At 34.5% G+C, this 21,366-nt stretch overlaps 1 long non-coding RNA gene across 1 annotated transcript in view; it reads right to left on the bottom strand.

Moving 5' to 3' along the window:
- Positions 1–9,636, bottom strand: part of LOC118162543 — a 16,232-nt gene extending 6,596 nt beyond the window's left edge. Inside the window, exons 1-2 of the long non-coding RNA XR_004748505.1 lie at positions 9,627–9,636; positions 8,377–8,379 (exon numbers count right to left, since the gene is read on the bottom strand). This is a non-coding gene — a long non-coding RNA (uncharacterized LOC118162543). The remainder of the gene's footprint in view (positions 1–8,376; positions 8,380–9,626) is intronic.
- Between the last annotated feature and the right edge of the window lie 11,730 nt (positions 9,637–21,366).

Below are 21,366 nucleotides of genomic sequence, written 5' to 3'. Positions count from 1 at the left end.
TTCCCTTCCCTTCCCTTCCCTTCCCTTCCCTTCCCTTCCCTTCCCTTCCCTTCCCTCCCCTCCCCTCCCCTCCCCTCCCCTCCCCTCCCCTCCCCTCTGATTCCCTCTGCTTTTCTCCTTGGAGAGAAATGCTATAAGGATGTAACTATTTTATGCTGCTGAAACAAACTTTGAACTTTCATTCCCTCTAAAACCATTTGCAGGACAGTGTTTCAAGCTTTAATAAGAGCCATTCTCATGAGTTTTCAAATTCTTCACAGATTAGTTCTATATTTTCAAGACAAAAAAAAAAAAAAAAAAAAAAGTAAATTAACACTTTAAATTGTATTAGAAGATATTAACTATAATATTAATAATAAAAACATGATTTTCAGCACAGAAAAACCTTGTTGCAGCTCCTATGAACAGCTGGGGTGGCTGGATTAAACTCCTCAAACTGTTTTTTTCTGAAATAATGTGTTTTAGTTAGAGTCAGAGTATATTAATTATGTATTAATCAAGTATATTAATACATGACTTGGATAATCTTTTCATGTTATTTGATGTTTATTTCTACAATATGAATGCAATGAATGTTGTTAAAAAAATAAGGTATTATCAGTCATCATACACATCTTGAACTACATATGTGGAAGATAAATTATTGATAACTACCATTTTCCACTGCATTTATGGTAAAATACTCTAAGCTGGCTTGAGAGCAGGAAAATAGAATAGCTTTGGCACAAGTACAGTTACTAAGGAGACACCAACACTTCCCTGGAAAAGCCCAGTGTCAGAAATTACAGAAAGGTTATTCTAGTTTATAGACAGCTTAGACATGATTTTTGGTCTGGTACTAATTACAGTGATGCATTAAATTTGGCATTCTGAAGTTACCACACAAAGTATGTTAAAAATGGCAGTGGAATAAGAGACATTGAAATCAAGTTCATTTCTGTACAGTGATAGAGTCAGTTTTGAACTGTTTATGAGAGAATCAAAATATCTCCATGAAAGTTATTCATTTGCAAGAATAAGAATCCCAGTTCTTGATCAGCAAAGTGTAGATTTTTATCCTTGAAATTTACTTAAAAATTAGTGGAAAGTCCTTGAGGCAGGTAGTCGGAAGATTCTCACATCACTACTTTTATTGCTGGCAACATAGTTTTGCTTTCCTCCTATTTATTTTTTACATAGGAATTGAATTGCTGTTAATTATATGAAGCTTTGAGATTTTAGTATGGACATAGGTATGTTAAAACTAGGAATTACTACGTTCCTATCTTAAAGATAATTTTCTTGTAGTTTGTCTTCCACATATTTCTAAGTATTTCAGATAGTATAAAGTGTTCCTGATTTGATTTCCAACCTGCACACCACATTTCTATTTATACTTCTTCTATCTTCAGTCTACAATTTCTTTTAGTCTTTTATTTGTTGGTATCTTTCATATTAATATTTTCACTTATGAAGAGATTGAATTTAGTTATTATTATATTTATATGGGGTTTGTTATTGTTTTATTATTTTTACAGATGGTACCATGTGCCACTATGTGTAACAAAGTCCTTGAGATGTGCTTGGAGCCAGACTGACAGGTCGTGAGAAGGTGCTACATAGTACAAAAGAAGGAAAGAAGGTAGACAGGACTTCCTCCTTTTCTATTTCCATCGTGTGGGTGCTGAAGCAATGGTTGTACTAATATCATGGCAAAGTATATTTCTAGAATAGGCCATATGTCTGATGTAATTGAAAAAAAAATAATAAAAACATGCTTGGATGCTATATTCCTCAATTGTTACTATTAAAGCTTATATTCTTCTTGGAAAGATTTCATAATAACTTTTAAAAGTTGACAGGATAGTTGAAATAAACTATCTAGGTCAAATCACAGTCAATACTGTTTGCAATCTCAGGTACAGGTCTAACAGTTTGTCATTCAAAAATGACCTACACACAATCACAGCCATTGATATGGGCATCAACAGAGACAGACTGAGGTAGTATTGGAAACAAATTTTCTGCCTAAAGTAAAACAAATAGAAATATTATGAAAAAAAATAAATACAAAATTAATTTTTAAGTGAGTGGTCCTACAGCCTCACAAAGGGAACAAAAATCACATTATTTGGGCATAGAACAAAGCAAATGAGTTACTGAATCGAAATTGTTTGAACCACAGTGTCTACTGTGGAAAATGGGGCCAATTCAGTTCTTTTGTAAACTGAACGAAGCAATGAAGAATAAAGGAATAACAGCATGTTCTCACATTTTAAAGAACAAAAGTATTGAACAAAGTACACAGAAACAGATAGCTGGAGTTTGCTGAAGTTAATGATATGTACTCCAGACACTTTACAAACTTTAGAAGAGATGCAGTCAGTGTTGAAATCTTGCTAGTATATTTAAAAATGCACTCTCAAATTAGTGATGGTAATGGTAATGGTAACAGCAATAATTCTGACACAGGTTTTTCCTGAGAAACTAAGAATAACTCATAGATTTGTGTCATATAATTCCTTTCATCTGGCTTGATCTGATCAGAACATCTAAAGAAATAAAAGCAATGAAGACTTGGAGCGGAGTTTAAATTATGAACATTATCTTCAGAATAGCTAACACCTGTCTACCTTCACATCAGCAGCTCCCAGCTTTCCCCCAAAAATGGGAAAGAGCTGATCTTTGTATTTTGAAGACCAGTATGGTAACCTGAAGGACCATTTATTTGGATTCTTCTTATTATGCTATGTTAAATTGCTGTTACATGCGTAGCAAGAGCAATCTGCAAGAGAAGCAGAATTGGCACTAGGTGGCAGGAACTTCTAGGTCTGTCCCGAGGCTAACTATCTCCATTATCCAAGTCAATAGATTGACTTAAATGTGTTGCAGAGTGATAACAAAACTGATAGTGGTTCTCCCTGTCCTGGTCCTCTGATTTAAAAGTAGATGAGTTTAACTCTCTGGTAAATTCATAAAAGCTGATGATCTCATTCTCTATACCAGAAAGCAAATATTTGGACATGAAAACTGTCTAAGACTTCTTTTGTTTTAAAGGAGAAATTGTCTACTAAAGTTTTTGATAAAGTTTAGCTGTTTAAACCAAACTTCCTTTCCCTCTGACGTTAAGCAAGATCTTCAGAGGGTTCACAAATCCTTATACTGATTTCTCACTTATTAAGATCTAGAAGACTCTTCATAACAGCTAATTGCCAAATAAGGTACAACCCAGAGGAGAGAAAGCTTATTGGCTGCTTTGTCAATGTTAAAACATGTTATAGTATAAGATTACACAGGATATTTCCATCCTTCTATCTGTTGATTTACTGATCTTCCAACCGCTACATCAATCTATCTTTTAAGCACACTGAATAATACCTTGCCCACCTATAACTCTATCTCTATTTTTCTCCTAAATGTGTTTCACATTAACATTGCTCTTTTCTTGATATTATTGAAAGTAGTTACATACCTTTTCACTAGTTGTAGGATAATTCATTATGTAAAGAGTTAAAATACATACATAAAGGGAAAAACAATCAGAAATTATACTATGAATATAGTAAAACTGAAACATATATCAAAAAGGCTTTCCTGTTCTATAACATATGTCCAAGCTGGCAGTTGGCAGTTTATCAGAAACTCTCTCTCAAAAAACAAACAAACAAACAACAACAAAAAACTCTCTTTTAGCAACCCTGGAATAAACTCTTTCTTCAAGCCAAAAGGTCTGACCCAGCTGTTGGCATTCTTCATAAGAAATATTTCACCAGCACAATCAAAAAAGACCTTAACGCCTTGTTTCAAGTATTGTTGAATGCAAATACTGCAGGCCAAGCTCTTTCTTTCAAAATAAATGAGCAGTTGCAGAACAATAAAAACAGTTGAGACATTTATGCTAAGACATGAAAAGCGGGATTCCAAGGCGGGTTTATAAACCACATTCCAAGCATTTTAAATGCCTTTTGATTGTTACCACAAATCCACCAGTTGTTGTGCAATGCGTATGTGTCATCAAGCCACAGGCAAGGCCTTGAATGCATCTGGCTCAGGGTTTGGGGCATTGATGTTAAAACACTGCACAGTCACAATTATGTAGAAAATCTTTCCAGTCCTAAATCACCACCCTTCTGTAGCAGCATGTCTGCCTCTCTGCTAATGTTATAAATTAATTCAGAAGATCAAGATGAATTCATGATCTAAATATACATTTCATTCTTCTCAACATGAAAAATATTTATGCTTTCAAAGCTACACTACACAGCCAAACTTCATTCTTTCACCAGCTAATATTTCCTGCATTTTCTTAAGACCCCAAATCCCCTACAATTTTCCTCTGTACCTCTTTTTCTTTGATACAGCAGGGTGACATGGTTTCTCTACATATTTTAACATGCCATTTTATGCCACTCTAAGTGTCAAAATAAGACTGGAAAAAGTATAAACTGAAACACTTCATGTATTTCCGTTGCTAAATCTCTGTCACTCCTCAAACTGGTAATGAGGATGATAGCAGAGGTTACGGGGGGGGGGGGGGCTCATAGGTAGAACTTCCTTAATCCATTTTTCTCCTAATGAGTTTTCTTTCTCTACCTCAAAAATTTGTTTGGGTAGGAATTGTAAAATCTAGCTACAGTTTGGTCAACCAGCAGTCCCTTCAGAAGAAAATCCTTAATAAAATAACCTGCAAACACAGATTGACTTAGCAACTCTTGCTCATTTGATCTACAAGAGTAGAGAACCTGGTATTTCCTGTATTGAATGATCTAATTTCAGTTGGTCTGGAGAGTCTATCAGTGTATCTATTGTCTTTAGAAGCACATAGCACCAGACTAATGTATTCCGTGATCTTCAAGACATTTGTGTACCTCATTTTGTACAGAATTTCTTGGATCAAAATATACAGGGAATAAAATAAATCACAATTCCTTAACTAATGTTTGTAGATGTGATCTGGAAGAATAGCAAGAGAATGAGACAGTATTTGCTGCTTTAGAAACAAGAAATTATATAATAGAGCAGCAAAATGTCATAATACCATGCTTTATTTTACAATGTGGGTGCAAAAAAAAAAAAAAAAAAAAAAAAGGGAAAATCAATGCCAGCTGAAAGCATTCACCTCTAGATAATGATAATTCTGTGATGCACATATTACTTTCATCCTGCAGAAAAACGTTCTCACCATTACATGACAGATATGAGATCAGACCTCAGGCAGTTGATTCCCTGTCCTCTTTACAGGCATCACTTGGCTTTCAGAAGTAATAAAAGAAAAACTTTAATTTAAAGTACTATTGGATGGGCTTCAGATGATCTAGTGAGCCTTGATATTTATCTGTTCCTCTTTGATGAGATGTCTGGAGGAATTTCCGGCTTCTGCTGTGGCTGAAAATATTGAGACACTATCCTCTCTCAGAGTAGTTTCATAACTTTCCACTTACGATGCTGCCTGTAACACGGAAGAACAGTCTGTGAAAATCAGGGGAACTCCCTCATAAAAAGTTCCAGGAATTTAACTGAACTTCCTGGAAGTTCAGAATTTGTCTCAGTCAGCATTAACAAGGTCTTGAGTTACTTTTATTATTATTATTATTATTATTATTTTCTGACGTCAGATCTTGCTTGTATTTTCTTCACAAGGAACAAAAGAACAGAGGAAGACCTTATGAGACTAGGAAAAAAAAAATAGATGTTCCATCATAGGTTTAGAAGTTCAACTTTAGTATTCTTTCAATTGCCTCACATGACAAGACAGAACGAGTGTGCGTTCTCCAGTAAATAGAGAAAAGGAAAGGGAAGTGTAAAAGGAGAGATAATATCAGTTTAACAATATATATATATATATTTAAGACATCTTTTCTGTTTAATAAAAATTCTACTACAGAATGAGCCAGTGCAGAGTCTGAATTGCCATGGAGATTTCTTTTGTCAGTAGAACACACAATTTTGTTTCTGAACTCTCATGCACTTCACTGAGGACAGAACTGTGACCATAAATTTTCCTTTTGCATTCAGACATGCCGCTTTGAAATTACTGGTATTTAAAATCCACGTAATGTATCCATTAGGCTTAGGAACAGACTTAGAATGGTCATGTTTCTGTACTTAATTTCTCTGCAGGAAGTTTGTAGACAAAAGTTTTTACTGAATGCTCCAATACATGCAAGAAATTATTAAGCTAAATATATGTATATATACACAATGAAAATTGGAATCTGAGTTCTCATGCAAGAGTGTAAACACTATCTATATAATAGCTACCAGATGAATGGAGGAACATTGGAGAAAACAAAAGAAATCTAGGGAACATACAAAGTTTTAAAAAATATATTTTTTCAATCAAGTTGAATAAAAACACAAACTCATATAACCAGGATGACATGATACAAAAAAAAAATAGGAATCATGCCAAATATTATTTTTCTGAGAATTAAAATATCAACAGCTTAATTAGAATTTCAAAACCCCTGGTATTTTCCCTTGTTGAGGAATTGACACTCTATGAAGTTGCATGGCTGGAAAGGACAATAAAACTAAAGGAAGGATCTCAGAACAGAATAGACTGGAAAGAACATGATAGAAGGGTCAAAGTGAGAATGTTTAGATCAAAAAACGGGAGCCAAAAGGATGGCATCTCTGCCTCCTTCTGTTTCCAACAAATATTCTTGGGATTGTGGAATGACCGCTTCCTATTGCTATCGGAGATTAGTTCATGTGCTGGTGGTTAGATTTGAAGATTTAATGGTTTCAGCCATACAAAGCATGCATGTGACCACATTTTGTCATTAAGTAGAAATTTTTATGGATAGGAACTGCTCTGGGGATTCGTATGTCTGTGGGTTTTTTTGTTTGTTTGTTTGTTTGTTTTCAAACTTACAATATTAAAACCTAGTCAAGTATAATTACCCTATTTCAAAAGATTGCAAACTAAGATTAAGAAACATCAGAATAATGTTTTTCTGAGCAATCTGAATTCATCACTTTTGTGTGTATGCACATGTTGACAGTTATTAATTATTTCATAGCCATTATTTTTCAGCTTCCTTCAGTGTCTAGGGTCACATGGCTATGGAGGTGAAACAGAGCTGAAGACTGAGCAGTGAAAGGACCCACATTTTTGTTAACTGAAGAAATTTCACTGTTTACAAGACAAAACAATAAAAGTCAAAGAAATGAGGCCATCTTCAATTAAATTAGGGGAATCTTGGCATCTCCAAGCATCCAACATACTGATGTGCAAGCCTCTAACAGACAGTCATTAATTTGGTACTTGTCATTTTTCAGGTATCCAACATGATATCCCAGTGCCAGATATGTAAAAAAAATGAACATTAACAGATGTTTCCTGATTTAAACTGAGCTGCATGCTGACATTTTAAGTGTTTAAGACTGTTAATTTATCTGGAAAATTAGAAATAAAAATCAAGCCCTGGATTGTCTAAAGAAGCACCTTAAATTAGTGAAAATATTTGACCTTTATTTATGTAGACCTATTTGACCTATTTGACCTATTTGTATTTGACCTATTAATTTATGTAGAAGAAATAATATCATCCCTTCTCCCTTTGTTGGAACATTTTGAAGATTAATTCCTCAATTAGTAATATATTCATATATGATAGTGATAAATATAATGAAACACATGAGAAAATTAATATTTTTCCTACAAAGCAATGTTTGAATAAGTTCATGAAATAAGATATTGGGCCACCCACTGAACAATAAAACAAGATATGAAATAATTTCTCATTTAGAAAGAAAAAAAAAGAAAGAAAAAAGAAAAAAGAAAAAAAAATCAAACAACAACAAACACAGTCTATCCTTTGCAGTTATTGAAGCAGAGTTCTCATGAGGGGAAAAAATTATATGCTCATGTAATTGAAAAACATTAAAAACAGTTCTTTAATATACCAGGAAATGCATTAAGATTTCAATCTTATTTCTCATTTTTCTCAACACTTGAATGGTTTTCCTTTAATAATGTTTTCCTTTTTGTTTCTTTTTTGTTTATAACTTTGTATTTTGGTCAATGAAATTTGCCCAGAGCCACTTTTGGATGTAAATTCTGTCCCAGTTAAACACTTTTTTCTCTTTCCTATGTCACAACTTTTATTGTCATAAATAGCTGTGTCAGAATGATTTGTCAATATGTTTTCTTGTTTGTTCAGTCTTAGATTATTATAATTTTCTGTTTATAACATCCAAATCACTCACATTGCATAAGACTGCAAAGACTTTATGGGGATTATTGCTTTTTAGTTTACACAAGCAGAGATTGGTAAAGGAGAAAGAATAAGATGCATTATAGACATATTAATTAATATGCCATTAAAATTTGCATGCACAGAGGAAAAGGCTGGGCACATGGCTGCTGTCTTGACTCAATAGGGATATGACAGGCTCTCATGCAGGAGCTGCTGCAAGGTGACTGGTCAGTGTCCATAGCGGCATACTGTCTTCAACACTTCCCTGCCACCTGAAGGAACTATGTTCTTGGAAGCACTTAGACTCAGTAGTTCAAAAATTAACGTTGTTCAGAACTGCCTGATTTTTTTCAGAGCTTCCCCAGTAAAGTGCTCAGTGATCCTGTCTTGAAAATTCCTTCCAAAGGTGAAACTTACAAAACCATGGAAGTCCATTGTGTGAACCTTCTTCAAACCAACGGCACAAAACAAGTTCCATGTGTGCAAGCATAAAAGGTAAGTGAAAAATAGAAGTCAGCACTTTGACATAATTAGTAAGCTGAAGCAGCTGGAATGTGAAGGGCATTTAAACCTTCCTGTGAAAGGTCAGGGCCAGACTGAGAATTGGGTCATGAAATATGTAGCTAAGCCAGCTATCCCTTATACAGATCATTCAGCCTTTCTAAGCCTTTTAGGAGACATTTACAAGCTTAGTATGAGGCAATATCAACTGATAGCATTTATATCAGTAAGGCAAATTCAACAAGAAAACCACTCCATTTATTTTTAAAAGTAATGAATTTTCATGGAAAGACAGCTGTTTGTGAACCACGGGGCTGACAATCTAAGCTTGCATGTTAGCCAAGTTTCATATGGGTGTAGGATATCTGCAAAACAGAATAGCAAGTAGCCATTTCTCAGATGTGCAGTAGGGTCAGGAGTCAACACAGTGTGCATTGGTAATTCTAATGATCACTAAAGATCAAAGTGCTATGCACATTGCATCGTATTTACTTTTGCAATTTACAGCAAGCTAATCAGATAACAATTTTAAAGTTCAAACAGAGAAGGAAATGTTTCCAGCAGATAAGACTTTTTGTAGCTATTCTCATAACAAAACAATGCAAACTCTGGAATGCTGCCAGCTTGGAGGAATGCGAATGACTTCTGAAGATATCTCCAATAATTATGATGGCTATCATAAAAGCATTAAAGGCATTGTGATAAGCTATATATTGAGAAAAGTGACTACAGCTGCAATTAAAATCCACCCATGACAAAACAAACCAAAAATTGAACTGTGTTGTGCTCTGGAAACAGAGAAAAGTTTGACAATTAAGTTCCAACTTAATTTTGAACCTATTTTCCTCTGTCTAATACTGGCTGCATTATGTAAGACACACCAGGAAAGAACAGAACACTGCAGCTGGCAGCTTGTACCCAACACTGACAGACTTTTTGGACAACCTACCCTGATTTCAGTCTGATGATTGCATCCAGTGTCCCTTCCCAGTGTTATCCATTTATTTATCTGACAGTACAGCAAGTTAGATTCTAGATTCTAATAGACTATCAGAACAATAAAGTACCTAGCAAAATATATGTGGAGTGTCCTGTATTCATACTCCAGGTGCTACTATAGTATGAAAAGTAACCAAAGTAATATTTTCCCCAATTTTTGCCAATACCTCTCAATTTTCAGTTCAAATCTTCATATTCAGAGGAAATTAAAAATCTGTAAATTCAAGAAGCAAGATGTGGCATCTGCTCAGATTTACATCACATAAACACATTGATACAAGTTATATGTATAAAGGGTTGTGAAACTATGAAATAGTAGATATCCTGTTACATGACTTAGACAGCAAGCCTATACTATTTTGTTTTAATTGCTTTCAAAAGAATTCCATATAATTCAAAATTACCTCAATGCTATCTGAAAGATATCAATGTTGTTCACAGTAATCTCAACTCATTAAAGGTTGCTGGAAGGCACTTAAGGCTATTAAAGGTCTTTCACGTTCCAAATAATTCTGCAGAACTGTAAAAATCCTACTGAGGCTACTTTGACAATACCATTCAAACTCTTCATTGCTCTTAGCGTTCAAACTGCAGAAGCTTAGGATTTTTCACTATAATGTAACAGAGTAATTACAAACAGAGAAATATTGTGGTTATTACTCATCATCAATTATGTGAGTATGTTTAAAAGCAAATGTAATATTATAATTCCTCACCCTGTGGATGCTTCAGAAAGGAAAGTTTGAATGTTTTTCTCTATGAATTCAGATTGGTAAACACTGTGAACCAGCACATAGACATTTTTTCTGTTGTTCCCAGAATGTCTCAGATCTTATTTTACACTCTTCTCCTGTTCACGGTATGTCTGGCACACACAATGCCAAATTGTCATGGAACTCCCTCTTGTAAGGAATCACTGTGCACAGCTTTTACATTGTTCAGACTGCTTCCACCGAAATCATGTAATCACGCAGTTATGAGACAGAGAGAGATGCCTTTGCAAGAAAGGAGTTATCTATTTATTTGCTAAGAGCAAACTAATAAATGTCTCCTGCAAAGAACTCCTAATACATGTGTGTTTACCAGGAGGTATTTCCTCTCTCCCTGTTTATGGTTCTGAGGAAGAGTTTTGTTTAAATAAGACCAAAAAAAAAAAAAAAAAAAAAAAAAAAGATCAGTTGTTCATATTCTAAGGAAGTTTATCAGTTTCTTAAAGTAAAAATGAGGCTTCTGGAAAGCCTTGGTCAAAATATTTCCTACATGTCTCTCAGGCATACAGGTGTGAGGGAACATCAAGGTGAACTCTTCAGCGTTAAATCACTGTCACACAGGAAGGGGGATATACCTTCCACTGAGGTCTTCCAGAAATCAGAAGGTACAACAGGATTTTGTTTAATGTCTTCCAGAAGCTTTAGATCAGACCTTTAATCTTATTAAAATTCAGACCATGTCAGTTTTATCTTGGAAACAGACTTTTCCCATGCTCTGCATGTTGCTCCCCTCCGATATTGGACATTCTGCTCTTGCGGGGTTTCCTTTTCAAGGACAATCTCATAGCAGATTTTTCCTCTGTCCAGAATGCATTGCAATGTCTCTATCTCCCCTCTTCCTCCAGTAATCAATCTGACAAAGCTGAGGGAATGACAAGCTTCAATTCACAAGCAGGAACAAGTAACTATGAGCTGAAGGTGGATAAGGACAGGGAGGGAATTAGTTTAGGAGTGCCTTAAGAAGATATTGTTGCCCAATAATGAGCCTTATACCAATTATCTTTGTAATTCCATGTTTGAGGTCAACTCAAGTTGGTTAAGCATGTGAGTAAAGCTTCTGTCACAATTTTTTAAAATAATATCTGCTTTTATGATGGAGGAAACTGTAGGATGTAGAAGGAATTGAAGTAGTAGTTATTTACATTTGAAAAATAATTTTGATTTAACTTTTCACAAAATTTAGTCTGAGTCCAGGACTGACTCACGGAGACAGAACATTAGTGTTTACCTTCTAATGCTTTTGTATTCATGACCATATACTTTGCTGTGAATACTGACATTTTCTAGTTCTTGCTAAACTGCTTAGTCAGGTAAATTATACCCTTTGGTAAGCAAACTAGCATAAGATGACCTAAGTAAATACTCAATAGATTCTAAGAAATAAATTGTCAAAATCATATATGACCTGTTCACTGATCATTTACAGTCCAGTTATTTTCCAAAAACAACTAAAAATAATGACTATATTGAGAATTTTAAAATATGTTCATAAAGCAATGGTAGATGTATTTTTTTTTTTTCAGGGATTAAACATTTTGATGTAGTTATTAACTAAAGAGATGTATTTTAATTAAAGCTACATGATTTCCTTACTTCAAAATACAGATTGAAATATACATATAATAAACATTTTATGCACAGTACAGGTTATACCTACCACCATCAAAAACAGAGAAGTATGCCACATTTCAGTCTAAGTCATTTCTGGTTTAATTTTATATAATGTTCCTAGTAGGTAATTTGAATTATAGATTGTATCAGTAGCACAATATCAAATTACATCAGTATAGAGTTACATTTACATAATAAACAAACTATTAAGCTACATTGGACAGTGACCATAATCTGATTTTATCCTTGTCCAGTTAGTCTTGTGTAATGATCCCTAAATTAATAAGCAAATACAGCTCTCAGCAGCATAGTTCTGAGTAATCTCATTGAGAACAAAATTTGCATGCTGACAGGCACTGAGGTGAAATTCTGTAGAAAAATAAGGCTGAACATTCAGCAGAAATAATTTGCATACATCTGTACTGAGAAAGCATGGGGATCTTTTTATTATTTATTTATTTAGTTATTTATTGGATGGCAGACAATATTACTCATAAGTACAAATTGGAAGTATTTGTAAAAGGGAGCACTCATATTTTCTTGAAAATTTTAAACTTTGTCCAGCTTGACCTTAATAAATTAAATTGCATCACATAGCCTACTATCTGTTGCTTCTGTATTTTATTTTGGAGAATTAATTTACATTTTTGCTGACATAAGGTCAATACTATGATCTGCATTTTCGCTAAATAATCAAATATGATGCTTCATCAATAATTTCCTGATTGTTTCTATGCTTCTTTAGTTTCTTCTGTTGTTGATCAGCCAAATGAAAACTAAGGATTTTTCCCACGTCTTGAGATCTTTCTATTTTATTTATTTAAAAGAGAAGCTTACCTAGATCTCATGCTGTGATTATATATAAGGAGAGAGGGAAATTCAGAGGGGTTCATATTTCTCTTTGCAGTTGATTGCTGTGGAAGGCATCAGAAGAGCTTTCTGAAGGAAAAGTAAGGTGATGTGGAATTATTGTTTACTATCCCCCAAAATATCACTACAAAATTTAGCAGCGTAAATTCTCCCTACAAAGAAAGATTATTCTGTGCACCACAGTAGCTCCAGGCCAGTTTGGTGTTAGTAAATCTTGGACTATTCTCTTCCATGCTTCAATGAGAGGGACACAGGACTGAAATTTTTGTGACCATTACAGGACACAAACATTGCAATTATTGTATCTGTTAAAAAAATAATAAAAAAGACTATGTTATAATTTATATAGCAATAATATTGCTAATGGAAATGTGTTGGACTGTTTTAACACCTGTGCTTTATTTATGACCTAGTAAATGCTTAAGTGCTGAATTCTTTTTTCCATGAGTGCAGATTTTTTCATATGTGAGTGCAGCTAGTTATAAAATTGCTATTAATTGTCTGGTCTTTCCGCACTAAGGACTTACCCTTTCTCACTCCAAGCTTAGTAGAATTCTGTAAAATCTCAGAAAAAGGAGGTACTGAAGAGATAAAAAGTACTATTTATTTACCTCTCATTAACTACATTTAACAGCCTCTTAGTGTGAGGATGCTGTAGACCATGCATGTGAACTTTATAACCATTTTAATCAATGACTTTAACTGTATTTTAAAAGAAATTTTAGTTTAAAACTGTATTTTAGAACATATTAAACAATAAAAATACTGAACCTAACTCAATATAATTCTGCTCAGTTCACATTATGTAAATAGTCTGAAATAAATCAGTTAGAGAAGAACAAGAACTTAGCACAAGATAAGGTGAGGAATTCTGTCTTCAGAGTAGCCTCCTAAAAGGCTGATAGATGTTATGTGCCAGGAATAGGACTGAAACACGAGAAGGTGCTGACACTTCAGACACTGTGCCCTACAGAAATCCCAAGAAGAGATTGTGCCACAGATAGTGGATCAGATGAAGGAAAGATTCAAAACACCAAGTATGGCATTAAGTATTGTTAAAAATATCGTCTCCTGTGAAGCTGTTCTGACTTTAATTTTTCATCTACTTTGGGAGTTTTGTCTAGCATAGATTCTTGAGTGAGGAGTTTGTAGCAAATCAAATAATTTACTAAAACAGCTGCTGCTAACATAAGCCTTGATTAACTCCAATTGATGCTGGTAGACACACATTTTTCCTGGCCCAGTTTTTAGTGTTTAGGGAAAGCGCCCTCTGAATTTCATTCATCACAACTATATTTGAAAGATTTGAGCTGAGCTAATTTAGGGGATTGAAATACATAATTTTAGGACATAAATCACCCAACCTCTTTTAGAGGATGAAATTAATAATACACTAGAAAAATGGTATCAAAACAAAACAAAACAAAAGCATGAACCCCCCCAATCACAGAATCACAGAATCACAGAATCATCTAGGTTGGAAGAGACCTCCAAGATCACCGAGTCCAACCTCTGATGTAGCACTAACAAGTCCACTAAACCATATCACTAAGTTCTACATCTAAATGTCTTTTAAAGACATCCAGGGATGGTGACTCAACCACTTCCCTGGGCAGCCTATTCCAGTGACTAACAACCCTTTCAGTAAATAAGTTTTTCCTAATATTCAACCTAAACCTCCCCTGGTGCAATTTTAGCCCATTTTCCCTCGTCCTGTCACCAGGCATGAGGGAGAATAGACCAACCTCCACCTTGCTACAGACTCCTTTCAGGTACCTGTAGAGTGCGATAAGGTTGCCCCTGAGCCTCCTCTTCTCCAGTCTGAGCAATCACAGCTCCCTCAGCCACTCCTCGTAAGACTTGTTCTCACCAGCTTCGTTGCCCTTCTCTGGACATGCTCGAGCACCTCCATGTCCTTCTTTTAGTGAGGGGCCCAAAACTGAACACAGTACTGGAGCTGCGGCCTCACCAGAGCTGAGTACAGGGGGATAATCACTTCCTAGCCCTGCTGGCCACACTGTTTCTTATGCATGCCAGAATGCTATTGGCCTTCTTGGCCACCTGAGCACACTGCTGGCTCATATTCAGCCGACTGTCAAGCAATACTCCCAGGTCCTTCTCTGCCAGGCAGTTTTCTAATCACTCATCTCCCAGCCTGTAGCGCTGCTTGAGGTTGTTGCACCCCAGGTGCAGGACCTGGCACTTGGCCTTGTTGAACTTCATACAGTTGACCTCAGCCTATTGGTCCAGCCTATCCAGATCCTCCTGCAGAGCCTTCCTACCCTCAAGCAGATCAATATACCCCCATAACTTGGTGTCATCTGCAAACTTACTGAGGGTGCACTCGATCCCCTCATCCAGAATGTATGCATATTAGTTTATTTATAAATTATATACACACATACTAGAGTACAAATATTTTATGTACATTATAAAAGCTACACACATGCACGCACACACACACAAAAGAATGGGATAAAGATGAAATAAATACTATTTTAAAAGTATTTTTAATTTTCACTTTATTTGTTAATGATACAAAAGATATTTTCGTCATGCACATAACAGATTTTCTGGCACACCTCCTAATGTATGTACACCCCACTTCAGAGAGAAATGTTGTAGAAAAGCCTGTTTCACTCTATTATCAATAAATTTATCCATCTCTGTCAATGGGGGAATCTAAATTTTGGGTTCAGACAACCAGTATAATGTGTCTGAGCCATTAGAAACTGTATGCATGGCTTGTTTCTGTTGCCTACATGTACCCTCAAAAGTATATACTTAGATGACCAAAGGTTTGTGTGATATCCATGTGCCGTTAACAATTATAAGACCTAGAGATGACTCATGTTCTTCTGCACCAGTATCTGTGGGCCAGACATGGTACCCTAGGGAATCTTATCAGAACAAAAAATCTTGACATGATAACTGGATACCTAACCTCATATGCAGTCAATGGAGTTTAGGAGAAACAGTGACATTAGTAGTGTTATTCAAATTACATTAAATGTATATTCAGTCGATTGATGTTTAAATTAGATTAAACTGAATAGTTCAGTTTCATAAATTTAACTAATAAAACTAACAATTTCATAAATTTATTCTGATTATAAAGAGATTCTAGATTCTAATGACACTTTACATGTGGATATATACATTTAAGTACCTTAATCTATGAGCTTAATCCCATACTAAATGTTTCAAAAAGGCTTGAGTACCCTGTGTGTCCCATGTTATATTTGGAGCCTAAAATGAATTTCCTGGAATTCCCTGGACATCTCAGAGGGCCACAGGTGTCTCTGTGGTCAACTGAATCAAATCCCGGTTATATGAAGTCAGGTGAGGTGAATCCCCCTCTCACCATCTAAACTACATCAGAAATGTTTACTTGGAACTTCTACTCATACTTTTGTATTAGTGAGGAATCAGAAACATTTTAATAAACAAATATTATGCAATCACATCAAATAGTATACAACCAATAAAAGAAGGACGATTAAAACAATCAGGACACCAAGCAAAACTTAAATTCTAACTTTAGTTTGGTTGCATCTTTTAGTGGCTGTTTTGCCTGTAATAGAGATCTGAATATCTGAAAAATTAAATTATTATGGTTTAAAATGAATTTGGGAAGTGTCAATATAAAGGACACTTAGGTATCTTTTAAGAATCTATAGATGTCCTCAACTGTTATTTACTCTACCTTAGAATGTGAATAGTATGCAACTTAAAAATAAAGCAATTTTTTTGATACAATAATGCTTTTTTTTGTAGGCTTGTTTGGTCATTCAAGAGAACTCCTAAGTCAAATATGTTGTTAAAAAGTCCTGAACTTTAAGGAACAATTACTTGAAAAATGCTGACAATATTTGAATAACTTACCTGACTTAAAAACAAACAATATATATATATATACAAACGACAACAACAAAATACAGGTAAAATTGCTTCAGTCCTTTTTATTTGCAGAGAGCAAAAAGGCTTTTTAAAGAATCTTTATAAAAAAATATATGTGGTAACTGGTAGTCTACACAGTATTGTCTCTTGGAAAGTTTGTGAAACCAGAACAGTTAAAAATTAGTCTACAAAAATGTATTCAAATAATTAAACTTATCAGTTAATTAGAAAGCACTTTTTATCATAGGTTTCATGCTTTAAAAGTAGTTTTAGAGTAATTTCCCTCTGTGTCAGAGACTTGTCCTGAAGTACAACTGGAAAAATGATCAGTTCACATTTGTTACTATCTTGTGGTAGATCTAATTCATTCTAAACCAAGCCTTTGCCCTGTCCACAGTCAGTAGCATTTTATTGAAAGAGGCTCATATATTCCACCTAGAACATCTGAAATGTTAGAAGAAAAGTTATAACATTTATAAGTTTAAGTATATGATTCCTTGTATGTGGGTGGCCCTACTAAATTTAATGGAACTGCTAAATGGTCTGATAAAAATCATAATTTTTATAATAATAATAATAATAATAAAGGTTTAAATGAGTCTTATCAGGTCCCATTCATCCATCTGGATGTTTTCTGGATCAGAGCTTATGCTCTTGTGATCATCTTCTGGAAAAGTACAAACCTTTGAACAAGGCAATGGCTTCTCCTCTGTATAGATGTGATTATGAACCATGTTCTAAGTGAAATTACCCGTATTAATACGATAGAATTCATTACTCATTACTGAAAATGCCCATATGTGGGCCTGGCATACTTCTACTCACATTGCAGTTATTTCATCTGTTCTCATATATCACTGTGTGGCTAAACCTGTTGAAAATTATTTTAAACCTAAAACACATCATCAAATCCCTAGATTATATACCATATTGACACTGAACAGTTTATTTTGAATAACAAATGGATTATATTAGGAGTGTTTCACCAGCTGTGAAGCATAAATGTATGGTTGAATATTTCCTTTAGGTATACTACAGTTGTTTAAATACCTCAGTTATAAAAATTGAAATGAAAAAGCCTAGAATATCCTAAAATCGTAATAGAAAACAGGGTTGTATTTGTGTTTGTATTGTGCCAGGTTGCCACACTATGTGCCTCATTCTACCTCTTAACAGTTTTACTTAGACTGTAAATTACATAGGCCAGAGGTTTTATTTTCTTTTCTTGTTCAAAAAAAGATCTTACATTTCCAAGTAGAAATAACAGATAAAAATGCATCCACAATAAGTGAAGACATAATATGATATTAATTGACCTTCACTTCTTTTCCCTCACAGGCCATTTAAAAAACTAATAATAAACATGTGATCATTTATTTTAAAACTGTCGTGTTTGTTGTTGTCTTTTTTTTTTTTTTTTTTTTTTTCTCCTTGTACTGTCCCTTAAGATAGCTATTTGAATGTAAAATACAGGAGTCAAAGAATATGTAGTTCTCACCTCAATACAAAACTTTATGGTTCCAGAATATACTTTATATTAATATACTAACTTGATTTTTCCTAAATAAAATCACGTGAATATTCAAACAATTCTAAAACTACTTGAAAGCAGGAAGATTGTGCAGCTCAGATAGTTACCTCTTCAAAGAAACGGTTATTGTCAGCTTTTAATACTGCACAAGCAGGACTTTATTCCAGTCCACAGCCAGCCCCCAGTTATGACAAGAAATGTGATGAATCACTAAGACGTAACAGCAAAATCAAAGCTAACGTACAGGTCTCAACATTAAGCTCCACACAATGTGACATACAGATATACGTTTGGTTATTTTCACTACAGTGAGATAATAGACTAAATTTAGGCACTTTGTTATTCAAATATTTCCTAGTGCAGAAAGGGAGATCTTCCACCAGAGAGACCTAAAGTACGTTCTCCATTGACTATTTATGGGACCTTGGGCATACTAGCCTCTTAACTTAAAATAACACACCAGCTCTAATTCCCTTGGACCACATAAAATGCAGCATATAATTTTATTTATTATTTCTTCCTGCATATTCATCTGTAATGATCACAGCAAAGAGATGACGGCCAGTGATACGTTTACTTTCTCTGTGCCCTTTGCAGGCTTAGATGTAAAAGTCTGAGTTATTGTCCTGAGAGACAAAGGAAGAAAAGATGGGAGAAAGATGTCTTGGATGACTTTGCTGTAGGCAGATGAAGCTTATAATGATCTTTCTATGAAAAAAACGAAATCAAGGACACCATGATCTAGACTGAAACATTCAACTATACAGTGATACTAGAAAAGACACAGATTTTAAAACTCAACCCTCTAATGAAAGCCCATGTAGCATATGTATGTTTAGAGACATATTTCCAGTGACATCTGTTCTGGTTATCACTTGTCTCCATGTGTAGATCACAGATGGACTGGCAAGCAGCTAAACATCATCTGCACATAGAGGATTTATTTTCCATGTGTTATAATGATATATTGGGATGATGCACACTTTTCTGAAAAACATCAATCACCAACAAAAATAGTGTTTTAACATATCTCAACTAACTCTCCTCCTGTCAATCTGCAATAAGGACAAAGACCAGCATGCTTTTGGCTGATGAGCCGAAAGGAAGGGAAGCCAAACCACTGAGCTAGAATTTATAAGGTCAGAACACCTGCCTCTGCCACAAGCTCCCTTCGTGACTTTGAGCATGATGTTCATTAAGCCTAAGGAATGCATCAGGAAAATGTCTTCCACAGAAAAGTTTCAAGGAACAACATCATAAGTCTAAAGACATTTGTATGGAAAAGAGTCTTTTCTATTGTCTCCCTGCTACATATGTTAGATTGAATGGAAATTAGTATAGAAGCTTGAAGTTTTCAGATACTGTTCTGATCACCAAGGAAGGAAATATTTGGGTAAAGAAAATACATAATCCATTAACAATAACAGGAACATAACACTACTTCTGGACTAGTAAATATTATGGATCAGAATCTGTTCTCTAGACTTGTAGCCAGCTGAAAAAGCACAGTTCATACTGATATGGCTAATTTACCTGCTGTGGATGGTTCCTGGCCTGTCTAAAACCTAGAAATGTGCCTAATTATTTGAGAGATTTTGAGTTCATATGAACTGTAAACCAGCAGGGCTACAAGCAATTTAGCAGTGAGCTAAAATATCTTCTCTTAAAGAAAGAAGAGTGAGCTTCAATGGAACTGCTCTTTATCAGAACATCAATATTAACTAATTCATGGCAGAACTTGTTTTAAGGAGAGAATTTTTAAATAGTCATTTTATCCACTTTATTGATTGCTCCACCTTAAAATTTTGCTAGTGAAATATTTGTTTGTTTGGTTTTCTTCAGGGTATATTAAGGAATTTTCAGGGGAGGAACTGAAGTTTTTTTTTTTTTTTTTTTTTTTTTTTTCTCCTGAAAAAAGCTAAAGCTTCTAGGATTTATTTTAAGATTATTCCCTTGAATGCTTGCATATTTTTTGATAAGTCTATGGACAAATACACTTGATTGGCCATTCATTTTAATCAATAGAAAAGTGAAAGTGAATATGTGCTCTCACTTCAAAAAGTTTTTGGTTTTGTTTTTTTTCCTTCATATCCTTTTTTTTTTTTTTTTGCTTTGTCTCTCCCTCTGACTATGAATACATGTCACACCATCACTGGGCAAATGCCAAACACAGGACTTTGAAGCCATGGCTTCTTGATTCATTGTTTCAGTGTGGCTTTTCTGATATGTATATAGTTGGATGCAGTATCTCTAAGGCACTGTATTTGTATTCCTTAGCATTCCCAAGCCTTTTTCATTGGAAACAGTAAATATTAATTAATGGTCTTGGAGACTGTCCAATAAATTGCCACTGAGATACCTCAGGTGTTGTTAACAAGACTGTATGTAACACATTATTCAGTATGTAACGTTTTTGAAATCCACTATCACGTTTCTGTATATCTTCAGAAAGCTAAAATTGATTTTCAGTTTTCAACAGGATATAGTGACTTATTACTTTTCCAAGTCTTTCTCCTTCTTATACAATTCCTAATAATTATTCTTATAGACAATTCATCAACAATTTTTACTTTTTCTTTTTTTCATGGATGTTCATATTTCAGACATTTTAGTCAGCTAAATATCAGATACCTGTCAACAAAATTCTAATAGAACCATGAAACCTGTATACATAAAACACTGCTACTTAATGGAAAATCATGGTAAAGACACGTCTTAGAGATTAATCTCTAGCTTTCAGATGTCAGACTGAGAATATAATGACACATGAAACCTGACATATGTTGTGTTACCACATACTTTCATGAAGTTCCAAGGCAAGTGTCTCACCACCAGTAAATGGAACCTTCTCTAAATGTCATAAAAGGCCCATTCTGTTGATTTTCTGCACATATATGTGATACCAATCTCTTGATACCTCCTGTATAGACTTAATAAATTGATAAGAAAGTTAGCAATCAGTGGATCTCAGATATCTAAAAAACATTATCCTAAGAGCCAA

The sequence above is a fragment of the Oxyura jamaicensis genome, chromosome 1 (genome assembly GCF_011077185.1).
Source record: "Oxyura jamaicensis isolate SHBP4307 breed ruddy duck chromosome 1, BPBGC_Ojam_1.0, whole genome shotgun sequence".
Lineage (NCBI taxonomy): Eukaryota > Metazoa > Chordata > Aves > Anseriformes > Anatidae > Oxyura > Oxyura jamaicensis.
Note: the sequence above shows the minus strand (reverse complement) of the source record. Positions and strands in the feature narration are given on the sequence as shown.